General features: G+C 41.8%; 1 long non-coding RNA gene across 1 annotated transcript; it reads left to right on the forward strand.

Moving 5' to 3' along the window:
- The first annotated feature begins 2951 nt into the window (after positions 1–2951).
- LOC138996737 (uncharacterized) lies at positions 2952–22470 on the forward strand. The gene is made up of 3 exons (XR_011468856.1): positions 2952–10323; positions 10603–10818; positions 19911–22470. It is a non-coding gene; the product is annotated as an uncharacterized lncRNA (long non-coding RNA).
- Positions 22471–26601: the final 4131 nt, after the last annotated feature.

Consider the following 26601-nt stretch of genomic DNA (forward strand, 5'->3'; position numbering starts at 1 on the left):
CACTGGATAGAATGGTAAGAACTTTGCCTTCTCACTCCTCAATCTATATTTGGAACAAACTTAGGAACCAGCACTCAAATGCTCCTTCAAAAAGGAGGGGAACATTATGATGCATGAATGAATGAATGAATGAATGAATGACACATATCTTCTGTACAGACTGGCACCTGGATGCAGAGTGCTAGGAGGTTTTGGCCACAACTGTTCCCTGTCCTCAGGGGCTGAGAGCCATGTTCATTCCTCTGAACCCATGACCCCAGGAGCCAAGTCCCATGGTGACTATGGGGCTGTTCCACTGTGGGAGGGTTTTCCAGGCTGCACTGGTCCTGCCCTGGGGCAGATGTGGGCTCTTGGTCCCTGGGGTTTTGAAATCACCTATAACCCCACTACTTGTCCATTAGAAATTCTAAAGCTTTGTCTTTCATTAATGAAGTAACTAAATCTTTGGAAAACACCATGAGCATGTCTGTGCCCTTCAGACCCAGAAATAATCTCAGACCTGGAAGACTGGCTTTTTACAGAGTCACAGCTCTGATATAAGCCAACCCAACACCCTTAGGGAGTATCCTGGCCAAGGAGCCTTTGCACCAGTGCCCAGCCCCACTTTCATTCCAATGTCACCTACCTGGAACCAGATTGTCTGGAAGGATGTCTGAGAAATCAAATGTCCAAGGGGGTGGGGAGCAATGAGACCCGTCTCCAGGGCCGGGACCAGGAAGAGCTCCAACTGTGGGGAGAACACTTAACCATTCAAGAACACAGGAATGAAACAGGTAGTTTTAAAGAGCTTTTTATGAAACGAAGAAAAACCGTTTTGAAGTTCTATGGTAGTGTGGTAGGGGCAATCATTGTCCCATAAAGATATGCTGAGCTTTATCCCTCAAAACTGTGTTGCATTCCCTGACAGAAGACACTTTGCACCTGGGATAAAGTTATAGGTGGTTTCATGGAAAGACTACTCCCTCCATGTAATCTCAACTTTGCCTTTAAGAGAGAGAGAGAGAGAGAGAGAGAGAGAGAGAGAGAGAGAGATTAAAAAAGCGAAGGCAAAAGCAGATATGGCATGGGAACAGGGAAGGAAGGCATGTGATACAGGGACATGAGCCAGAAATGAGAAAAGGCTCCAGAAACTTGAAAAGGCAAAAAGAGGTTCTCCAAGAGAGCCTGGGAGGGGAACAGGGTCCTGCACACAAACAAGATTCCAGCACAGTTACACCCATTCTCAGCTTCTGGTCTCCTGGACTGTTAGAGATGGTGTAAACAGGCTGGATGTCTTATCCACTCGGATACACTTTGGAGACACCCAGGTGACCACCTGCTCCCTCCCTAATCCCTTGTCTGAAACATCCTGCACAGCCTCCAGAGGTTGGCACAACAGGATAAGGAAAACTTTAAGGTCTCCTCACTGATATTGGGAGAAACCCTGACCAAATTACATGTGTGATAGGTGACTGATGACATGCTAGAGAGCTGGAAGGACCCTAACCTCCAACACTGTTGCAATTCCACATGAATTTTCACCTCAGATGTAAGGGAGCAGATGCACAAATCTTTCAAAGATCTTCTGTCAGAGAACCTTGATGGTGTATGAGGTGTAAAAACACCTTTAAAAAGCAATGGAATGGAGCCCGAATGCTACTAGACAAAGAGTTGCCAACCCGGACAAGCGCCCTCCACCACAATACCTTCAATGCCCTGTGATCACCCAGCTCACTCCAGGGAAGCACACACAACACTGCAAATATTTCTGTCCTCATCTGTTGGTTTTCTTTGTATCCTTCACAAACACCACTTGCCTGTCCCAACTTGAGTCCACACACATGATACAGGGAAATGGGAAATAAAATCTATCCTCTGGGTTCTGTTGGGCCCTGTGACCTTGGGTTGGCCTCTGAGCATAGAGCAGAAACCTAGAGAGACCTGGGGGTCAGATGGCCTTTAGAAACCAGGGGCTGCCATGGTTGGCAGAAAGGGGTGAGGTCCTGGACACAGTAGGGATCAGAACTATAACAATTGGGGAAGCAGGAAAGAGAGAAAGGTATGGGGCGTAAGTGTTATGGTAATACAGTCAGTGGGAGCACAGGGCAGACAGCAGCAGGGTGAGCACAAGCCAGCTAGCCACTTCACAGGGCGGGACCATGCAGGCTGTACTAGGATCCCCTGGTGCTCCAGTCTCCAACCAGATCCCTGGGATGCCTGGGTGCTGTCTCCCCCATCAGAAGATGGGCTGAGGTTTGTGCGATTTGCAAAGTTCCTGTGTTCCGGTCCTGAAGCACCCTTCTGCCCACTGACCCTGATACCGGGGATAGTCAGGGAACACTAGGGATTCTCACCCATTGCCCAAGATGGCTAAAGGGGAGTTTCTTAAACCAAGTGCACCAAAAACTAGAATGATGAACACTGAACACATAGGCCCCAAGCAGGAAGGCTAAGAGCTGGCAAGTGTATTAGATAGAAGTGGGGAGAAGCCCTTCCCTCCATATCGCTATTGGAACCTCAGGTTTGAGGAGGAAGAAGCCATGCTCTTTAAGAGGACAGTCCATCATTCTCCAAGACCTGGAACCTTAATAAACCTCTTTCCTTTTGCACCAGCAACCATCAGAACAGTTTAGCTTTTGTTGTATCAGGTAACCTAACTTGCGATTTGGTCACATTAGTCTTGGTTTAGGTGGAAGAGAATGTAGGAGGACTTGGGAGGGGTCAGGCACAGGCTGAAGACTCCAGCCTGCAGAAGGGTAGATAAGACAGGTGGGCAGGTGTTGGGAGGAACACACAGGAGATCACAATGTTCAGAGTGAGGGCCAGGGTTTCCAGTGTCCGGCATTGGTCAGAGTAACATTGACTCTACACGTTTCCCAAGGTGGGTTTGGATCTGGCAGTTTCAACTTTTCCTCCAAGCACCATACAAACACAAAATGTCAACTTGCCAGTGACCCAAGACCTGCAATCCTGAGACTGCAATTGGGAAGAAGTGCCCACAGAGGATCCACCGAGTGGAGGCTGAGGAGCAGCCAGGCAGTGGTTTTGGGGGCACCTGAAGAAGAGGATTGAGAGGCAGAGTGTCTTTGCAGCTTGCTGGGCCCAAGGGATTGAAGAAAGGGTGAGAGAGGATTTGGGGCCCTGGACCTTAGATGTCTGTGGTAAACGTGGGGATGAGGCCTCTACAGGGAAAAGAGCCATCTGCAACGTTTTCTTTCTTCTTACCTGTAGGATCTCTGCAGAGAAATGTGCTCTTGTCATCAAAATGGCCCAATGCGGCATTGTTTTCCCAAAAGTGTGTATGCAAAGGAACCTGCACAGATATGTCCAGTTGTGAAGACTTTTCCCCACCAGGAGCATGAAGCTCATGGCTTTTCCAGCCACCTGAGGAGGTGCTGACAATACCTGAAGAAGGGGAGGACCTGAGCCGCTTGGGTCCCAGTGACCAAAAACATGACATCAGGAAGCCGTTGGCAGGTTTCCCTGTGCCCCTTTCTTCCTGTCATTTTAGCCTCTAGACTCTCATTGCTCCTTTGGCCTCTTTTCAAGTCGCTTGCTCACATAGGAGATTGCCCCTCAATCCTCCCACAGTGTGGACTCAGCCTCCATAGAGTTTCTCCTATGAGGCAGGTGGTCAGCAAAGCCACTCAGAACCCTCAGCTACACAATGTTAGCCTTTGGAATTGCATTTCCCACAGTAAACCCAAGTCAGCCTCAAGCTCCTTAGTGTGCAGCCCCCGTTACCCAGGAAGATCTTCTTCTCTCCCAGGTCTCTCTGCTCTCCCATGCGTGATCCTGTGTGCGTGTGAGACAGACCTCAACAAAGACACAGGCTTTACACTGGATTCTGTTTACAAATATTTTATTCAGTTTCAAATCTGTCTCTTTAGTCAGACAATTAGATTCAGTGAAATTGTGAAGGCAAATGGATGATATAATGCTCCGAAGAAATAGTTTCAATCAGAGAAGTTTTTATTTGTGATTATAAATGAATCAATTAGTTTAGTTGTGCTTCATCCAGGAAGGCTTGATGCTGTTCATTCAGTAGTGATAATTGTTTCACATCATGATTTATTATTTTTTTTTTAAACAACGTAAGTGCAGATTGGTTCACGAAGATTCTTCTTCTTGAAGAAATAAGTGCGATTTTTCATAAGTTTAACAAAGTTGGTTTGAGTAGCAGCAGCAATCTTTCTCATTACAACCGTAAGAATACTCTCAGTTGCAAATTTAAGTACTGGGTTTAAGACCATCATTAACTTGTTATTTGGATAGGTTATTAATTTCACTGGTAAAAATAGCATCATCGTATCCATTATAAATAGACTACATATGTCGACTAGATGTTTCATGAGCAGGAATTGAATAAGTGAAATTATCATACCTTTGGAAAACATGATGAGCAGGTACTTCAGTCTCAGCTGTGACTTCAAACCTGGTGCCACTTGTTCTGTGCCAGATTTGGGGAAGGTTACTCACAGATAAATACAAGGGGCGGGGCGAAGCCTGAGCAGTGATTGTGTGATTTCCCAGAAAGGGCTCCAGAAGCAAAGGGTTTAACACTGTGTGATCTGACAGACAAACCGAGGTGGGCCTTGTGGAAAACATCTGCTTGGTGTGGGAGATGGATAGGGGGTACTTTTGCCTCAATAAAGTTGAACACGTAATAACATTTTATTTTTCTAATTATAATATAGATAGATGTTCAGTTTAGACAGTGAAACTATGAAGTATGTGAGAAAAAAGTGAGCCACAAAACCATGGGCCCTGGTAGAACACAGAGGACACTCTGGAGCCAAACAACAAGGCAAATAGCTTTATTTCTGCAGAAGGTGGGCAAACAACACATGGTGTGGTCAGCACCCACATGGAGTGGGAGGGCTGCTGCAGTTTTATTTCTGATGTAACAGTCTGTCCCTCACTCTCGATGGGTCACAGGTTGGGTTCTTATTTCTGCATGATTGTCTAATTCAAAGGACGGGCCGGGTTGACATTTGAGCTTTGAAGATGGCGGTCTCCAGGCTAGTGGAAGTCATGGAGCCAAAATGTTGGCTGCTTAAAACTCCTTTCTTTGACAGAAAAGAGTATTTGTTTATTCTCACAACTCTCATACTTATTATAAAGCCTTTTTTAAATATAAGAAGCTAGTTAGCTAGCATATGAGAATCCTGCTCCCAAGTAAGTAATTCACTGATTGGAGGAATTGGACAGCCAGTTATGTGAAAATATATAAAATATAACTCAGAGTCATACCACTATTTTGTTTGAAAATTTTAAATCAAGTGGCCATATTACAACAAATATTAAGTTCCTCTTAAAATTAACAGACAAAAATTATTACATTTCACATATATATTAAAATGTAACTATACATCCATGGGACAACATTGAGACATGCTTACACATTTAAACTAATAGTAGTAGATATGAATTTTATAAATATTAAACTAACAGAAATAAGTCAATATTCCTTGAAAAATATATATTGGAACAACTGTATATATATATTTCAAAATATATTTGAACAACAACACAGGCCAAAATAAACAGATTAAAATGAAATATTCCCAATGAAAGGTTGAAGTATGAAAATAATTGATAGTGATTAAAAGACAAAAAACAAAGATAAAGTAAATGATAAAATATAAACGGACACAACAAAACTAAACATAAAAATCACATATGCCAAATAAGAGAAACAAAAAAAAGTTTTTGATAAAGATTAACAAAAGGAACAAGCAACAGAGGCAGAAGATAAAATATAAAGAACACAAGTTTTAAAATATTAAATATGGCAAATGAAAATGTGTAATAAAAATTCTTCATTAACATTGGTCAAATGACAAAGAATAGTATAAGGAAAAATATAAAGAAAAACCAAAAATAAAAAAGTAAATATATATTAATTGCATCAAATAAAAAAAGCCAAAATGAACATTTTTGTAAAGATAAATGATAAGACAACGAATCCAAAGAAAGTATAAAACACAAAAGAACACTATAAAACAAAAGATGAAAAAAGAACATATACCCAATGAAAAAACAAAATGAAAATTTCAGATGAAGACGGATATGACAAATGACAAGGTGAAAACATAAGGAAAAAAATATAGCAACATGCTAAAACATAAGCCCCCAAAATAAAACATGCCAAGTGAAAAGTCCAAAATTAAAGTTTTAAATAAAGAAGACTAACAACAGCTAAAGGAGAATGCACCAGATAAAATATGAAGGAACTCAATGTCTATTTCTTCTTGCCCCAACTTTGTTTTTTTTTTAATTTTTAAATAGATATTTTTATTGATTTCAGAGAGGAAAGGAGAGGGAGAGAGAGATAGAAACATCAATGATGAGAGAGAATCATTGATTGGCTTCTTCTTCCATGCCCCCTACTGGGAATTGAGCCCACAGCCCAGGCACATGTCCTTGGCCATTATCAAACCTGGTACCAAAATCGGCTAGGGCGGCTTTGTTGTTTTATCTATTCTCCAGAAACAACGATTTGGTCTAGGGCTAGACTGAGTATATATGTAAGCAGTACTATTCTTCTGTTGTTCTATTAACTTTCCCTGAATCTAACATTGTTCCCTCCTCTTACATGCGTTTTGTTTGCCACTTATTTCCTTTTGCTTGTTCCACATTGCTAGAGAACTGGCAATGTTATTGATTCTCTCAGTAAATCAGGTGTTCAATGTGTTATTATACTATGTTTTGATCTTTCTGTTATTTCTCCATTAACCTTCTTACTAAAAGAGTTGCTACATTTCATTTTTTCTAAGATTTTGATTTGATATATTTCAATAGTTCTTGTTTTCTGGTCATCACATTTAGGCTTATATGTCAAGCTATAAATATTACTTCAGAACCGTCTTACAAATACAAGTCTATGCTGTTTTCATTGCCAATTTGATGTATGATTTCCTTTAAGTCATCTTCTTTAAAAAATGGTTCATTAACAATTTTATGTTATGAAATCATAAAAGGCAATATCATTTTAAAGGCATCTTTCACAATTGATTTCTAATTTTGTGTATGTGGTCAAGGAAAAAATATAGGAACATGGTAAAACAAATGGCATAAAAATTAAATATGATTTTATTGATAAAATATAAAGGAACACAATGCAACAAAATACATAAAATTAAAATATGCTAATAATAAACCAAAATGAAAATTTATGATAAAGATGAGTAAGAAAAACAAGAAAGAGAAAGCAGAAGATAAAATATAAAGAAACATGAAACAATAAATACATGAATATCAAATATATAAATGAACAAACTGAAGTAAAAGTTAATAATAAAGATAAATATTACGATAACTTAATAAAAGGGTAATATACAATATAAAAACTCTAAAACATAAATATAAAATAAACTACAATAATAAAGATACATAAGACATAATACAAAAGCAAAGAATAAAAATAAATATGAATCAAGTAATAAAAAATTAAGTAGTAGAGTTAAAAATATGAAAATAAGTGCACAGATTAAAAAATTCTAAAATGAATTGCCTCAACTTTCTTCCCTTTTTGCTCACTCTCATTTGTCATTTGTGTGCCAGTACCTGTCTCTGCTACATCTTGAATATGAAATTAAAGCATAATACACTTTTTTTGAGCACTCAGAACACACTTATGAATATTTGCTACATACAGTCTAAAAAAACAATTTCAGCCAATACTCAAAGATTGATTTATACAAACACTTCCTAGGAACACTGTGCTACTAAGTTACATCCGATTGCCTCAAACTGGAGTGATACCATAAACTCTTCATTGTGATACCATAAACTCTTCATTTTGCCTTTGGGCAGCAAGTTCACTGAATAAAAGGTAAGGGGAAATCAATATGCTGTTCTACTCTATAGTAACTAAATAACTCCTGATGGTGGATTTTTTTTTAATCCTCACCTGAGCATATTTTTTCCTTTGACTTTTAGAGAGGTTGCAAGGGGGGCAGAAAGAGGGTGGAAAAGAGAGAGATCAACACTTTTTAAATAATTCTTTATTGTTGAAAGTATTAAGTATGTATGTCCTCCTTTGCCCCCAATGACCACTCTAGCCCACCCCACTCCCCACCTTTGCCCAAGGCCTTCACCTCCCTATTGTCTGTGTCCATGGGTTCCCAGATATGCATACAAGGTGATTGGTTGAATACCTCCCACCCAACCACCATCCCCTGCCTTCCCCTCTGAGATTCCACACTCTGTTCCATGCTTCTCTATCTCTGGATCCACTCTGTTCATCAGTTTATTTTGTTACTTAGATCCCACATATGAGTGCAAACATGTGATGCTTCTCTTTCTCTGACTCACTTATTTCACTTAGTATGACTCTCTCCAGGTCCCTCCATCCTGTCTCAAAGGGTAAGAGATTCTTCTATTTACTGCTGAATAGTATTCCATGGAATAAATGGAACACCGCTTTTTTATCCACTCATCTACTGATGGGCACTTGGGCTGTTCACAGATCTTAGCTATTGTAAATTGTACTGTTATGAACATCGTGGTGCATACATTCTTTCTGATTGGTATTTCAGGTTTCTTAGGATATATTTCTAAAAGTGGGATCACTGGTCAAATGGCAGTTCCATATTTAATTTTTTGAGGAAACTCCATACTGTGTTTTATAATGGCTGCACCAGTCTGCATTCCCATCACCAGTGTACTAAGATTCCGTTTTCTCCACATCCTCTTCAGCACTTGCTGTTTGTTAATTTGTTAATGGTAGCCGTTATGACAGATGTGAGATGATACCTCATTGTTGTTTTAACTTGCATCTCTCTGAGGATCAGTGACTTTGAACATTATTTCATATGGTTTTGGCAATCTCTCTATCCACTGTGGAGAAGTGTCTATTTAGGTCCTTGGCTCATTTTTTTATTGGGTTATTTGTCTCCCTTTTGTTAAGTTGTATGAGTCCCTTATATATTTTGAATATATCACCTTTATCAGATGTATCATTGCCAAATATGTTCTCCTGTACAGTGGGTTTCCTTTTCATTTTGTTGATGGTTTCTTTTGCTGCACAGAAGCTTTTCATTTTGATATAGTTTCACTTGTTTATTTTTGAGAGAGAGAAACATTGATGTGAGAGAGACACATTGACTGGTTGCCCTTGACAACAAATCAAACCTGCGAACTTAGGTCCAAGGGCTGATGCTCTAACCACAGAGAAAAACCAGCCAGGGCTTGGTGGGTTCTATTTTATTAGAGAAAGTTCTTGCTGAGTAGCATTTTGTTTAACCGTTTGCTCATTGAAGGCCATCTCCTTTCTTCCCAGTGGTTGGCATTTAAGTGTAAAGTTGTTGTGAGCACTCCTGTACAGGTTTTTGTGAAATGTGTTTCCATGTCTCTGGAAGAAATGCGCAATGGTACAATTAATTGCTGCATCTTTTGGTATTTGCATGTTTGGTTTCCTAAGGAACTACCAAACTTTTCCAGAATGGTCATTTTGTATTGCTACCAGCAATGTATGAAAAATCTTTATCCTATTTGGTGGTGTTGCTGTTTTTTTATTCTAGCCTGATAAGTGTATGCATTGCTTTTTAAATTTCTCACTACAATCTTCCAGCTTAAAGCCTTCTGACGTTACATCCACAGGTCAGTAATAATAACGTTTGCCCTTTTTTGGAGCCCATACTATATGCCAGACACTGTGCCAGGTATTTTATATACACCCAGTTGCGTTTGATTTATTAGGAAGAAATAAGTGGTGACTGAATGAATGAATGAATGAATGCTCTATGCAAATCTCTTCAGAGACTGGATTCAGAGTCCTTGAAATTCTGGCCACCCGGAAAAAACTCCCTACCCTTCCAGGGGCTAGAACAGTGTCTCAGAGAGACCCTTTGCTGCTCTCTAGATAAATAGTCATTCCTGCATTTCGTCTTAGGTCCTAAGGTATTAAGAGTCATTTTCACATACAGAAGATTTTAAATTCCTTTCAAGTTTCTCTCATAGCCACCAAATATAAACCACAAACGGCCCACAAGGGCCAAAATGTCAGCAATCCATGCTCTCCTCTTGATGTCCATCACCCCTTCTGTATCTGATCAAGTCCTCCCCTGCACTCAGCAGAGGGAGATTGACAATAATGACCAAGGGCAGGGCCATGGCTCTGTTGCCACAGTCAGCTTCTGCCTATCCCCTTTACTCTTTTCTAGTTCAATCCTTAGGCTCTGCTCAATCATTTGATTCACTGGTTCACGTCACTGATATTCACCTGGTAAGACATGACCCATCCGGTGGTTCTTCAGTAATCACAAGCTCCTGCACTTGGAGAGGATGGAGCAGTCCCAGGGCATCAGCACCTTCAACATTGACCTCTTATGGAGCAAGGTACCTGGGGCTATCAGAGTGAGGTCTTCAACCCTGTCAGTTCTGGCAAAAGTGCGCCTCTCAGGCTGGATGTAAAATATGAGTGGCCCTCCTCCTCTCCTCTATGTTATTAAACTCTGAATAAATTTTTTCTTATCTGAAAATGATGGCTACTATGCACTTTCTAAATAGGTTTCTTGTGAAGAGTCAATGATAAAGGTAGAAAGTCTTTAGTAGACTTGCATTGAGTCAATATTTGCTCTAAAATGTGAACTGACATTGTGGTTATTGTTGACTCAGGGTCACATTCCGCACCAGAACCCACCTCTGGTTGGTCTCAGTTGCACCATCTTGACAGTGGAGGCAACACCGAGTTCCTCAGAGGATGAGCAGTGGATGTGAAATGACCAGTTGGAGCACATGATTAGCTCACAGGAATCTGAGCTCTTTCCCGCCTCCACGGGGTCGTGTGGATGTCGCCTGGACGCTGACATGGACAATGGGAATAGACAGGAGGTAAGATCGAGATGAAATGCACTCAACAGGAAGCAGTTTGTTCATATTGTCCTTCTTAGAGGTGGGAGGGAAGAGGATCGGAAAATCCAAGTCTCAAGCTGGGAAAAGATGAAGCCCAGAGGGAAATAACAGTCTCCAGGCAGGTTCCACCCCCATCTACAGACCCCACCACATGTCAGCCTACCTGAGCGGTGCCTCATAAATAGCAATGTGTGAATCAGGAACACGATTGTTCTGTAGGGACAGGGACTCCTGTGCTGAGACTCAATGATAGGGGGGCTCATGCAGGACAAGGTCTCTTCATATGAGGTTCTATAGCCACCACAGAAAGATGCACCGAGGCACATCTGCTCACAGGGGACAGCAACCCAGGCTGACTCATGCTAGAAGTGAACCCCAAAGTCATGGGACATCCCACACCCTCCATGTCTATTCCAATCCCTTCAGGCTTTGCCCTCTTGGGCCAGCACCACAACACACAGGCTCCAGAGAATAGCTCTCACCTCACTAAGCCACAGGGACTCCTGGACACTCAGACAGGATGGACATGTGGAGCCTCACCTCATCCTCCCACAACCTCCCAGGGCCCAGGAAACATTCCTTCTGGGATCTACCTATATTCAGGGGCTGAAAGAACTGCACAGCCCTGAACCCCACTTAGAAGAAAGCTGTTCCTACACTCTTCCACAGATGGGCACAGATTGCACAATTCCAGGGGGTTCCCTCACCTAGAGTACAACATCCAGTGCCTATGGGATGGACAGCACTATGGGACTGACCGGTGGTACTGACTGACCTCTCTACTCCCCAGGCTCAGCTCTTCTCACAACTCAGTCATGCTGATGAGTTCCACCCTCACTTTTCACAGCTGTCTACACGGAGTACCTCACCTACCTTAGCATCACAAGCCTGGGCACAGGGATAGGGCCTGCCCCACAGAACACCTGAGGGGCCTCATCCAGAAAAGAGACAAGGCTGAGGTACCCAGGAGAGGAGCACCCATTGTTCCCATCCAGGCAGGTGTCTGGTGACTGAGCTCTCACTCAGTACCTCAAGTCTCTCTAGAGAGAACCAGAAATCCAACCACATCTCTGAGGTGGGCTCTCAGGGGTGGGGAGCAGGCGGTTGGGAGGTTCTGATGCAGGGAGGTAGCACTGGAGGTACTCAGTGGGATGGAGAGAAACCTGGGAATAGTGTAGGACCTGGTGTGAGGAATGGATGGGAGCAAAGAGAGAAGCAAGGGATATTGAACAAGCTGCCCCCTCATCTCAGAGACCATGGGGACAGTGAGCTCTGAGGGAAGTGGATGCACAGAGTCCATCTTGGGGCCTACCAGGTCTGTCCTCCAAGGGCATGTCCTGGGGACACTGTTCAAAAGGTGGTGACTGTGCCCCATTGTGGCCCTGAGTGCTGACTGGCCCCTGCATGCCCTCTGACCACCCTCTATGTCCCTCTCAAATCCTGGCATGGCAGGGCCCCTCTATGACTTAGGTTTGGAAGAGCTGAGTCCCTGGGAAGCATGTCTGACAGATTTATCAGAAATCGACCTCACAAAACAACAATAACAAAACCAACAGTAATCTACTTAATACATGGGGGAAGGACCTGAATAAAGACTTCTCCAAAGAGGACACACAGAGGGCCAATAGACATATGAAAAGATGCTCTTTGTCACCAGAGAAATGCAAATAAAAACCACAGTGAGATATCTCCTCACACCTGTCAGAATGGTTATCATGAATAAAACAAGTGTTGGTGAGAATGTGGAGAAAGGGAAACCCTCATGTACTGTTGGTGGGAATGCATATTTGTGCAGCCACTGTGGAACAGTATGGAGGTTCCTTCAACAATTAAAAATGGAAATGCTTTATGAGCCTGCATTCCACTTCTTGGGATATATTCAAAGAAACTGGAAACACTAATTCAAAAGAATATATTGCTGCCTATGTGCATTAAACCATGATTTACAATAGCCAGGATATGGAAGCAACACATATGCCCATCAGAAGATGAAGAAATACAAAACAGCTGTGGTACATTTACACAATGGAATACTATTTGGCCAAAAAATGAAATTTTAGCATAATGCTATGCCAAGCAAAATGAGGCAGTCAGAAAAAGATAAATATCACAAGATCTCACTCATTGATGGAATATAGTGAACAACATAAACTGATGAACAAAAACAGATCCAGAGACAGAGAAGCATCAATCAGACCAGCAAACCTCAGAGGCAAGGTAGGGGATGGTGGGGGTAAGGTGGAGAGATCAACCAAAGGACTTGTATGCATGCATATAAGCCTAACCAATGGACACAGATGTTGGGGAGTAGAGACATAAGAGGGGGCTTGGGGGGGACAATGGGGGATTAGGATGCCTATGTGATATCTTAATCAATAAGGAAAAATAAATAAATAATAGGAAAATTTAAAAATGAAATTTTAATTTTTGAAACAGCATAAATGGACCTGGAGAACTTTATGCTAAATAAAATGGGACAGTCAGAGAACGATAAATGCCGTATGATTTCACTTGTATGTAGAATCTAACGAACAAATTAAACAAACAAAATACATACAGACTCAGATACAGAGAACAGACTGACAGCTGTGGCGGGGGGGGCGGACTGGGCGAAAAAGGTAAAGAGATTAAGGGAAAAAAATTTACAGACAGCAGTAATGTGGATTACCACAGAAAAAGGAGGCATGAGGTTAGAAGAGGGTAAAGGGGAAAATTGGTGATGGAAGGAGACTTGACTTAGGGTGGTGAACACACAATACCATATACAGGTGATGTATAATAGAACGGTACACTTGAATTCTATATAATGTTATTAATCAACTAGAGGCCCAATGCTTACGAAATCGTGCGTGGTTATGGTCCCCAGTCCTAGCGTGGCCTCCATCGCATGGCCTCTGCCGCCCTGTGATGCTATGTCAAGCTCCCTGCTCTGGGATGCTCCATGATGCTCATGGCACCTCGACTGCACCACGAGGCTCACACCCCCTCCAACGCCCCTCCACTGCTCTGCAAAGCTTGCTGCTACCCGGGGAGGCTCGCTGCTGGACACTTGGCTTAACTCCCCCTTCCCAGACACTGGTCAAGGAGGCTCCTCCCACCCGGAGACTGTTCTGTGAAACTCTCCTGCCTCGCGACTGCTTCAAAAAACTCCTTGCCACTGGGGAGACTGCATCTCTAAGCTCATGGCCAGCCCATCAGTCAGTAAGAGCCAATATCTTACCTGGAGACAAATAGGGTAGGAATGGACACGGTCCTCTCTAGTGGGAGGATTTGAGGTCTCAAAGGAAGTGTGTTGCTGTGTAAGTCTGTCTTAGGGAGGGCAGGGACACCTAAGAGGAGGTTTTTATAATGTCCTCACCATTCCTTCCTCCACCTCTCAGACTCTGGGCAGAATTGGTCACCCAATCTTTGGTGTGACACTTAAATTATCAACCTCTATTTCTGCACTTCATTCATCCCCACATGTGGCAGGCCGAGCAGGTGCCTTCTCCATGGAATTTTGAGGGAAATGATCTCAGAAACAGGTTCCTTCCCCCACCCAGTAGCATTTGAGCACTTTTTTTTTTTCTTAGTAGTCATATGCTTTCCAACTTTATGGGAAAACGTGACTCTCTACCCTTTCTATAGGGATGAGTAAGAGAAATGGAGAGAGAGAAATCTCATGAGTGTTCACAGATATGGACTCTGAACTTCACATATGGACTCTGAAATCATGAAAGTTCATGAACTGATAAAAATCAAAGCAGAGTCTACATAAAGTCCACATTTATTGATGAAACAGGGGTCATGGGAGGCTTTCAGCATTTCCCAAGAGCTAAACTACAAACAGGGATGTTAATAATAAACTAGGAAAACCAAAATTGCATCACATTATTGATAAATTGAAAATGGTTGTTTTCCATAAAACAACATTCCAGTATATTATTTTCATTTTACAATGATTAAGGGAGTTCCCTTCCTTCAATTGGCTATCTACAATGTTGAGACCTGATAGGAATGATGCGCTTCCCCATTTAAATCTCAAATAGAAAAACTGGAGTTGTCTCCCAGCCCTCATCCTGAACTCATGCCTCATACCAACAGCAGAATGAGCTACATCCGGAATTTCCCTGGTCCTCAGACAGAGGGGAGTGACCCGAGCACTATCCCTGGGCGCTAATGTTCCCGCGCCCTGATGTCTCTGCATCCACCGTGTGCTGATCGGTGGGTCCCTGGCAGCTGGAAGAGTCTGATGCACTCTTTATGCTTCTATCTGGACCATCAGGCCTGTCCACAAACTGAACAAAGCTCTGGAAGCCAAGTCGCTACAGGAAGTACCTAGGCTGCAATCAGCTCTAAGGGGAGCTCCTGGCATACCCAGACACAGGAAGCACCCCCTAGGTTACCCATTGAAAGGACGACCAGTCCTGGCAGGTAGCGGTTACTGAGACCTGGAGGGCCTTTCCCACTAAGCATCCTGATCCCATCACCTGGCCCTTCCCTCCTACGCCTGGAGAATGATGTGAGGCACCTGGTTTGGTCACTGCACACTGAGTACCAACACCCTGTGTGTGGAGGAGGCATTGCACAGGCATCAGGCAGTGCAAGGAGGGAATCAGAAGTTGACTAGGAACCCACAATGAGAGAAGGGAGGATGACCCAGGACACGGCATTGAAGATTAACTCCTGGTGAGAAATGGGGCAGAATAGTCCTAGTGCCCAGGCAGGGACTGTGAACAGAAGCCTCCCACCAACAACAATGTCTGTGAGGATGAGACAGAAGCCAGGCCAACATCCAGTTATGCTGTCTGCACACTGGCAGGTGCTTAATAAACGTGAGGGACACCACACCACAGAAGCATATCACCTTGTATGACACCTGGGGTCAGAGTATGTTCCCTGTAGATCAGGACCTGGTGTCAGCATGGGTGGAGGGCAGCAAGTGCCCACAGCTGTGCAACAGAGTCAAGAGGGAGGACTTGGCCTCCTAACCGTCAGGTTTAGGATCTTCCTTAATTCCCAGAAACCAGACAGCCCTCTCCACCTTGTGAGTGACATCTCCTCTTGCTGGAGGACATCGGGAGCAGCCTGTGTCCTTGCTCTTCTCACAGAGACCTGGCCTGGCACAAGTCTGGACTCTCACTCAACCCCAGGTGCCTGAGAATCAAGACTCCTGTTGTGGTCACCAGCCATGGCTCAGCCCCAGCAGCCACATCCAGGCAGGGGTAGAGCTGGTCCTTCACCTGAGACTGTGTGGAGAGCACAGACAGACAAGGAACCCACTGCCCTGGGGGACTTAGGAGACTCCAGAGGATGGTCAAGTCCCAGGGAGGAAGAGAGAGAGAAGAGAAAATGCTCCTGGAAGCTCTTTGTCCACCAGGGGTCAGCCAAGGGTTTCTCTTTCATGGAGGCAAGAAATGGTAGTTGCCATTTATTTGGGAGGCTCCTCTCTACTAGGCTTGGGATCAAGTAGTCAGGGATGTTTTGAGGTTAATTCACAGACAACATGGTCGTCCAGAGTTCACTTACCATTTATTCAATTTTTATTCAGAGGAAAAGGAGGCACCGAATGATATAGTCATTGAGTCAGGCTCAAACAGAACATGAGCAGCAGACCAGACACAGCAAGGTCCTTGCACAGCCACAGCTCCACCCTCTCTTTCACCAGGAGGGTCTTAGGTGTCTGTGGACCCTGAAACCAGGTCCTATCTTCTTAGCAGTCTCCATTTCAAGGTAGATTTCTCTGGTCTGGGTAGTGAAAGCTAGTTGGGATTGACTGTTTTATCTCAAGAAGGAAATTACCTTCATGAACAATCAGAGTCAGTGCTGTGAACACCCAGCAGAGCCCTCAGGTGGCTGACCCAGACCTCCTTGCACTGTACTTGAAACCACTTATTTGTTTCCTGATTTGTGAGTGTCACTGCCACTGGATAGAAAGGAACGAACTTTGCCTTCTCACTCCTCAATCTACATTTGCAACCAACTTAGGAACCAGCACGCAAATGCTCCTTCAAACAGGAGGGGAACATTATGGTGAATGAATGAATGAATGAATGATACATAACCTCTGTACAGACTGGCACCTGGATGCAGAGTGCTAGGAGGTTTTGGCCACAACTGTTCCCTGTCCTCAGGGGCTGAGAGCCATGTTCATCCTTCTGAACCCATGACCTGAGGAGCCAAGTCCCATGGTGACTATGGGGCTGTTCCACTGTGGGAGGGTTTTCCAGGCTGCACTGGTCCTGCCCTGGGGTAGATGTGGGCTCTTGATCCCTGGGGTTTTGAAATCACCTATAACCCCACTACTTGTCCATTAGAAATTCTAAAGCTTTGTCTTTCATTAATGAAGTAACTGAATCTTTGGAAAACACCATGAGCATGTCTGTGCCCTTCAGACCCAGAAATAATCTCAGACCTAGAAGGCTGGCTTTTTACAGAGTCACAGATCTGATATAAGCCAACCCAACACCCTTAGGGAGTATCCTGGCCAAGGAGCCTGTGCACCAGTGCCCAGCCCCATTTTCATTCCAATGTCACCTCCCTGGAACCAGATTGTCTGGAAGGATGTCTGAGAACACAAATGTCCAAGGGGGTGGGGAGCAATGAGACCCTTCTCCAGGGCCGGGAACAGGAAGAGCTCCAACTGTAGGGACAACAATTCCCCATTCAAGAACACAGGAATGAAACAGGTAGTTTTAAAGAGCTTTTTATGAAATGAAGAAAAACCGTTTTGAAGTTCTCTGATAGTGTGGTAGGGGCAATCATTGTCCTCTAAAGGTATGCTGAGCTTTATCCCTGGAAACTCTGTTGCATTCCCTGACAGAAGGCACTTTGCACCTGGGATAAAGTTATAGGTGGTTTCATGGAAAGACTACTCCCTCCATGTAATCTCAAGTTTGCCTTTGAGAGAGAGACAGAGAGAGAGATTGAAAAAGAGAAGGCAAAGCTGATATGGCAATGGGAAGGAAGGCATGTGATATAGGGACATGAGCCAGGAATGAGAAAAGGCTCCAGAAACTTGAAAAGGCAAAAATAGGTTCTCCCAGAGAGTCTGGGAGGGGAACAGGGTCCTGCACACACACAAGATTCCAGCACAATGACATGCATTTCCAGCTTCTGGTCTTCTGGACTGTTAGAGATGGTGTAAACAGGCTGGATGTCTTATCCACTCGGATACACTTTGGAGACACCCAGGTGACCACCTGCTCCCTCCCTAATCCCTTGTCTGAAACATCCTGCACAGCCTCCAGAGGTTGGCACATCAGGACAAGGAAAACTTTAAGGTCTCCTCACTGATATTGGGAGAAACCCTGACCAAATTACATGTGTGATAGGTGACTGATGACATGCTAGAGAGCTGGAAGGACCCTAACCTCCAACATTGTTGCAACTCCACATGAATTTTCACCTCACATGTAAGGGAGCAGATGCACAAATCTTTCAAAGATCTTCTGTCAGAGAACCTTGATGGTGTATGAGGTGTAAAAACACCTGTAAAAACCAATGGAATGGAGCCCGAATGCTACTAGACAAACAGTTGCCAACACGGACAAGCGCCCTCCACCACAATACCTTCAATGCCCTGTGATCACCCAGCTCACTCCAGGGAAGCACACACAACACTGCAAATATTTCTGTCCTCATCTGTTGGTTTTCTTTGTATTCTTCACAAACTCCACTTGCCTGTCCCAACTTGAGTGCATACACGGGATACAGGGAAATGGGAAGTAAAATCTATCCTCTGGGTTCTGTTTTTCCCTGTGACCTTGGGTTGGCCTCTGAGCATAGAGCAGAATCCTAGAGAGACATGGGGGTCAGATGGCCTTTAGAAACCAGGGGCTGCCATGGTTGGCAGAAAGGGGTGAGGTCCTGGTCACAGTAGGGATCAGAACTATAACAATTGGGGAAGCAGGAAAGAGAGAAAGGTATGGGGTGTAAGTGTTATGGTAATACAGTCAGTGGGAGCACAGGGCAGACAGCAGCAGGGTGAGCACAAGCCAGCTAGCCACTTCACAGGGCCGGACCATGCAGGCTCTACTAGGATCCCCTGGTGCTCCAGTCTCCAACCAGATCCCTGGGATGTCTGGGTGCTGTCTCCCCCATCAGAAGGTGGGCTGAGGTTTGTGCGATTTGCAAAGTTCCTGTGTTCTGGTCCTGAAGCATCCTTCTGCCCACTGACCCTGATACCGGGGATAGTCAGGGAACATTAGGGATTCTCACCCATTGCCCAAGATGACTAAAGGGGAGTTTCTTAAACCAAGTGCACCAAAAGCTAGAATGAGGAACACATAGGCCCCAAGCAGGAAGGCTAAGAGCTGGCAAGTGTATTAGATAGAAGTGGGGAGAAGCCCTTCCCTCCATATCGCTATTGGAACCCCAGGTTTGAGGAGGAAGAAGCCATGCTCTTTAAGAGGACAGCCCATGATTTTCCAAGACCTGGAACCTAAATAAATCTCTTTCCTTTTGCACCAGCAACCGTCAAAAGAGTTTAGTTTTTGTTGTATCAGGTAACCTAACCTGTGCTTTGGTCACATTAGTCTTGGTTTAGGTGGAAGAGAATGTAGGAGGACTTGGGAGGGGTCAGGCACAGGCTGAACACTCCAGCCTGCAGAAGGGTAGATAAGACAGGTGGGCAGGTGTTGGGAGGAACACACAGGAGATCACAGTGTTCAGAGTGAGGGCCAGGGTTTCCAGTGTCCGGCATTGGTCAGAGTAACATTGACTCTACACGTTTCCCAAGGTGGGTTTGGATCTGGCAGTTTCAACTTTTCCTCCAAGCACCATACAAACACAAAATGTCAACTTGCCAGTGACCCAAGACCTGTAATCCTGAGACTGCAATTGGGAAGAAGTGCCCACAGAGGATCCACCGAGTGGAGGCTGAGGAGCAGCCAGGCAGTGGTTTTGGGGAGCACCTGAAGGCAGAGGATTGAGAGGCAGAGTGTCTTTGCAGCTTGCTGAGCCCAAGGGATTGAGGAAAGGGTGAGAGAGGATTTGGGGCCCTGGTCATTAGATCTCTGTGGTAAACATGGGGATAAGGCCTCTACAGGGATAAGAGCCATCTGCAACGTTTTCTTTCTTCTTACCTGTAGGATCTCTGCAGAGAAATGTGCTCTTGTCATCAAAATGGCCCAATGCGGCATTGTTTTCCCAAAAGTGTGTATGCAAAGGAACCTGCACAGATCTGTCCAGTTGTGAAGACTTTTCCCCACCAGGAGCATGCAGCTCATGGCTCTTCCAGCCACCTGAGGAGGTGCTGACAATACCTGAAGAAGGGGAGGACCTGAGCCGCTTGGGTCCCAGTGACCAAAAACATGACATCAGGAAGCCGTTGGCAGGTTTCCCTGTGCCCCTTTCTTCCTGTCATTTTAGCCTCTAGACTCTCATTTCTCCTTTGGCCTCTTTTCAAGTCGCTTGCTCACATAGGAGATTGCCCCTCAATCCTCCCACAGTGTGGACTCAGCCTCCATAGAGTTTCTCCTATGAGGCAGGTGGTCAGCAAAGCCACTCAGAACCCTCAGCTACACAATGTTAGCCTTTGGAATTGCATTTCCCACAGTAAACCCAAGTCAGCCTCAAGCTCCTTAGTGTGCAGCCCCCGTTACCCAGGAAGATCTTCTTCTCTCCCAGGTCTCTCTGCTCTCCCATGCGTGATCCTGTGTGCGTGTGAGACAGACCTCAACAAAGACACAGGCTTTACACTGGATTCTGTTTACAAATATTTTATTCAGTTTCAAATCTGTCTCTTTAGTCAGACAATTAGATTCAGTGAAATTGTGAAGGCAAATGGATGATATAATGCTCCGAAGAAATAGTTTCAATCAGAGAAGTTTTTATTTGTGATTATAAATGAATCAATTAGTTTAGTTGTGCTTCATCCAGGAAGGCTTGATGCTGTTCATTCAGTAGTGATAATTGTTTCACATCATCATTTATTATTTTTTTTAAACAACGTAAGTGCAGATTGGTTCACGAAGATTCTTCTTCTTGAAGAAATAAGTGAGATTTTTCATAAGTTTAACAAAGTTGGTTTGAGTAGCAGCAGCAATCTTTCTCATTACAACCATAAGAATACTCTCAGTTGCAAATTTAAGTACTGAGTTTAAGACCATCATTAACTTGTTATTTGGATAGGTTATTAATTTCACTGGTAAAAATTGCATCATCGTATCCATTATAAATAGACTACATATGTCGACTAGATGTTTCATGAGCAGGAATTGAATAAGTGTAATTATCATACCTTTGGAAAACATGATGAGCAGGTACTTCAGTCTCAGCTGTGACTTCAAACCTGGTGCCACTTGTTCTGTGCCAGATTTGGAGAAGGTTACTCACAGATAAATACAAGGGGCGGGGCTAAGCCTGAGCAGTGATTGTGTGATTTCCCAGAAAGGGCTCCAGAAGCAAAGGGTTTAACACTGTGTGATCTGACAGACAAACCGCGGTGGGCCTTGTGGAAAACATCTGCTTGGTGTGGGAGATGGATAGGGGGTACTTGTGCCTCAATAAAGTTGAACACGTAATAACATTTGAATTTTCTAATTATAATATAGGTAGATGTTCAGTTTAGACAGTGAAACTATGAAGTATGTGAGAAAAAAGTGAGCCACAAAACCATGGGCCCTGGTAGAACACAGAGGACACTCTGGAGCCAAACAACAAGGCAAATAGCTTTATTTCTGCAGAAGGTGGGCAACCAACACACGGTGTGGTCAGCACCCACATGGAGTCGGAGGGCTGCTGTGGTTTTATTTCTGATGCAACAGTCTGTCCCTCACTCTTGATGGGTCACAGGTTGGGTTCTTATTTCTGTATGATTGTCTAATTCAAAGGATGGGCCGGGTTGACATTTGAGCTTTGAAGATGGCGGTCTCCAGGCTAGTGGAAGTCATGGAGCCAAAATGTTGGCTGCTTAAAACTCCTTTCTTTGACAGAAAAGAGTATTTGTTTATTCTCACAACTCTCATACTTATTATAAAGCTGTTTTTAAATATAAGAAGCTAGTAAGCTAGCATATGAGAATCCTGCTCCCAAGTAAGTAATTCACTGATTGGAGGAATTGGACAGCCAGTTAAGTGAAAAATATATAAAATATAACTCAGAGTCATATCACTATTTTGTTTTAAAATTTTAAATCAAGTGGCCATATTACAACAAATATTAAGTTTCTCTTAAAATTCACAGACAAAAATTACACAATTCACATATATATTAAAATGTAACTAGACATCCATGGGACAACATTGAGACACGCTCACACATTTAAACTAAAAGTAGTAGATATGAATTTTATAAATATTAAACTAACAGAAATAAGTCAATATTCCTTGAAAAATATATATTGGAACAACTGCATATATATATATATATATTTCAAAATATATTTGAACAACAACACAGGTGAAAATAAACAGATGAAAATGAAATATTCCCAATGAAATGTTGAAATATGAAAATAATTGATAGTGATTAAAAGACAAACAACAAAGAGAAAATAAATGATAAAATATAAAGGGACACAACAAAACTAAACATAAAAATCACATATGCCAAATAAGAGAAACAAAAAAAAGTTTTTGATAAAGATTAACAAAAGGAACAAGCAAGAGAAGCAGAAGATAAAATATAAAGAACACAAGTTTTAAAATATTAAATATGGCAAATGAAAATGTGTAATAAAAATTCTTCATTAAGATTGGTCAAATAACAAAGAATAGTATAAGGAAAAATATAAAGAAAAACCAAAAAAAAGTAAATTTATATTAATTGCATCAAGTAAAAAAAAGCCAAAATGAACATTTTTGTAAAGATAAATGAGAAGACAACAAATCCAAAGAAAGTATAAAACACAAAAGAACACTATAAAACAAAAGATGAAAAAAGAACATATACCCAATGAAAAAACAAAATGAAAATTTCAGATGAAGACGGATATGACAAATGACAAGGTGAAAACATAAGGAAAAAAATATAGCAACATGCCAGAACATAAGCCGCCAAAATAAAACATGCCAAGTGAAAAGTCCAAAATTAAAGTTTTAAATAAAGAAGACTAACAACAGCTAAAGGGGAATGCACCAGATAAAATATGAAGGAACTCAATGTCTATTTCTTCTTGCCCCAATTTTTTTTTTTAATTTTTACATAGATATTTTTATTGATTTCAGAGAGCTAAAGAGAGGGAGAGAGAGATAGAAACATCAATGATGAGAGAGAATCATTGATTGGCTTCTTCTTCCACCCCCCCTACTGGGGATTGAGCCCACAGCCAAGGCACATGTCCTTGACCATTATCAAACCTGGTACCAAAACCGGCTAGGGCGGCTTTGCTGTTTTATATATTCTCCAGAAACAACGATTTGGTCTAGGGCTAGACTGAGTATATATGTAAGCAGTACTATTCTTCTGTTGTTCTACATACTTTCCCTGAATCTAACATTGTTCCCTCCTCTTACATGCATTTTGTTTGCCACTTATTTCCTTTTTCTTGTTCCACATTGCTAGAGGACTGGCAATGTTATTGATTCTCTCAGTAAATCAGGTGTTCAATGTGTTATTATGCTATGTTTTGATCTTTCTGTTATTTCTCCATTAACCTTCTTACTAAAAGAGTTGCTACATTTCTTTTTTTCTAAGATTTTGATTTGATATCTTTCAATAGTTCTTGTTTTCTGGTCATTACATTTAGAGTTATATGTCAAGCTATAAATATTACTTCAGAACCGTCTTACAAATACAAGTCTATGCTGTTTTCATTGCCAATTTGATGTATGATTTCCTTTATGTCATCTTCTTTAAAAAATGGTTCATTAACAATTTTATGTTATGAAATCATAAAAGGTAATATCATTTTAAAGGCATCTTTCACAATTGATTTCTAATTTTGTGTATGTGGTCAAGGAAAAAATATAGGAACATAGAAAAACAAATGACATAAAATTTAAATATGATTTTATTGATAAAATATAAAGGAGCACAATGCAACAAAATACATAAAATTAAAATTGCTAATAATAAACCAAAATGAAAATTTATGATAAAGATGAGTAAGAAAAACAAGAAAGAGAAATCTGAAGATAAAATATAAAGGAGCATGATTAATTTAAAATATAGATGAAAAAATTTCGAAAATATAAAAATGAAATTAAAAATTTTAATATGGAAGATAAATAAGACCAAAGACAAAAAGAAAGCATAAGATAATATATAAAGAAACATGATACAATAAATATATGAATATTAAATATATAAATGAACATACTGAAGTAAAAGTTAACAATAAAGATAAATATTAGGATAACTTAATAAAAGGGTAATATACAATATAAAAACTCTAAAATATAAATATAAAATAAACTACAATAATAAATATACATAAGACATAATACAAAAGCAAAGAATAAAAATAAATATGAATCAAGTAATAAAAAATTAAGTAGTATAGTTAAAAATATGAAAATAAGTGCACAGATTAAAAAAGTCTAAAATGAATTTCCTCAACTTTCTTCCCTTTTTGCTCACTCTCATTTGTCATTTGTGTGCTATTACCTGTCTCTGCTACATCTTGAATATGAAATTAAAACATAATACACTTTTTTTGAGCACTCAGAACACACTTATGAATATTTGCTACATACAGTCTAAAGAAACAATTTCAGCAAATACTCAAAGATTGATTTATACAAACACTTCCTAGGAACACTGTGCTACTAAGTTACATCCGATTGCCCCAAACTGTAGTGATACCATAAACTCTTCATTTTGCCTTTGGACAGCAAGTTCACTGAATAAAAGGTAAGGGGAAATCAATATGCTGTTCTACTCTATAGTAACTAAATAACTCCTGATGGTGGATTTTTTTTTAATCCTCACCTGAGGATATTTTTTCCTTTGACTTTTAGAGAGGTTGCAAGGGGGCAGAAAGAGGGTGGAAAACAGAGAGATCAACACTTTTTAAATAATTCTTTATTGTTGAAAGTATTACATATGTCCTTCTTTGCTCCCAATGACCACTCTAGCCCACGCCACTCCCCACCTTTGCCCAAGGCCTTCACCTCCCTATTGTCTGTGTCCATGGGTACCCAGATATGCATACAAGGTGATTGGTTGATTACCTCCCACCCAACCACCATCCTCTGCCTTCCCTCTGAGATTCCACACTCTGTTCCATGCTTCTCTATCTCTGGGTCCACTCTGTTCATCAGTTTATTTTGTTACTTAGATCCCACATATGAGTGCAAACATGTGATGCTTCTCTTTCTCTGACTCACTTATTTCACTTAGTATGACTCTCTCCAGGTCCCTCCATCCTGTCTCAAAGGGTAAGAGATTCTTCTATTTACTGCTGAATAGTATTCCATGGAATAAATGGAACACCGCTTTTTTATCCACTCATCTACTGATGGGCACTTGGGCTGTTTCCAGATCTTAGCTATTGTAAATTGTGCTGTTATGAACATCGTGGTGCATACATTCTTTCTGATTGGTATTTCAGGTTTCTTAGGATATATTTCTAAAAGTGGGATCACTGGTCAAATGGCAGTTCCATATTTAATTTTTTGAGGAAACTCCATACTGTTTTTCAGAATAGCTGCACCAGTCTGCATTCCCATCACCAGTGTACTAAGATTCCCTTTTCTCCACATCCTCTCCAGCACTTGCTGTTTGTTAATTTGTTAATGGTAGCCGTTTTGACAGATGTGAGATGATACCTCATTGTTGTTTTAACTTGCATCTCTCTGAGGATCAGTGACTTTGAACATTATTTCATATGGTTTTGGCAATCTCTCTATCCACTGTGGAGACGTGTCTATTTAGGTCCTTTGCTCATTTTTTTATTGGGTTATTTGTCTTCCTTTTGTTAAGTTGTATGAGTCCCTTATATATTTTGAATATATCACCTTTATCAGATGTATCATTGCCAAATATGTTCTCCTGTACAGTGGGCTTCCTTTTCATTTTGTTGATGGTTTCTTTGGCTGCGCAGAAGCTTTTCATTTTGATATAGTTTCACTTGTTTATTTTTGAGAGAGAGAAACATTGATGTGAGAGAGACACATGGACTGGTTGCCCTTGACAAGAAATCAAACCTGCGAACTTAGGTCCAAGGGCTGATGCTCTAACCACGGAGAAAAACCAGCCAGGGCTTGGTGGGTTCTATTTTATTAGAGAAAATTCTTGCTGAGTAGCATTCCACAGTGTGGAGATACCACAGTTTGTTTAACCGTTTGCTCATTGAAGGACATCTCGGTTCTTCCCAGTGGTTGGCATTTAAGTGTAAAGTTGTTGTGAGCACTCCTGTACAGGTTTTTGTGAAATCTGCTTCCAAGTCTCTGGAAGAAATGCGCAAAGGTACAATTAATTGCTGCATCTTTTGGTATTTGCATGTTTGGTTTCCTAAGAAACTGCCAAACTTTTCCAGAATGGTTATTTTGTATTGCTACCAGCAATGTATGAAAAATTTTTATCCTTGCCAACATTTGGTGGTGTTGCTGTTTTTTTATTCTAGCCTGATAGGTGTATGCATTGCTTTTTAAATTTCTCACTACAATCTTCCAGCTTAAAACCTTCTGACGTTACATCCACAGGTCAGTAATAATAACGGTTGCCCTTTTTTGGAGCCCATACTATATGCCAGACACTGTGCCAGGTATTTTATATACACCCAGTTGCTTTTGATTTATTAGGAAGAAATAAGTGGTGACTGAATGAATGAATGAATGAATGCTCTATGCAAATCTCTTCAGAGACTGGATTCAGAGTCCTTGAAATTCTGGCCAC

The sequence above is a fragment of the Myotis yumanensis genome, unplaced genomic scaffold, assembly GCF_028538775.1.
Source record: "Myotis yumanensis isolate MYYU_CA2020_CCGP unplaced genomic scaffold, mMyoYum1.0.hap1 SCAF_18, whole genome shotgun sequence".
Lineage (NCBI taxonomy): Eukaryota > Metazoa > Chordata > Mammalia > Chiroptera > Vespertilionidae > Myotis > Myotis yumanensis.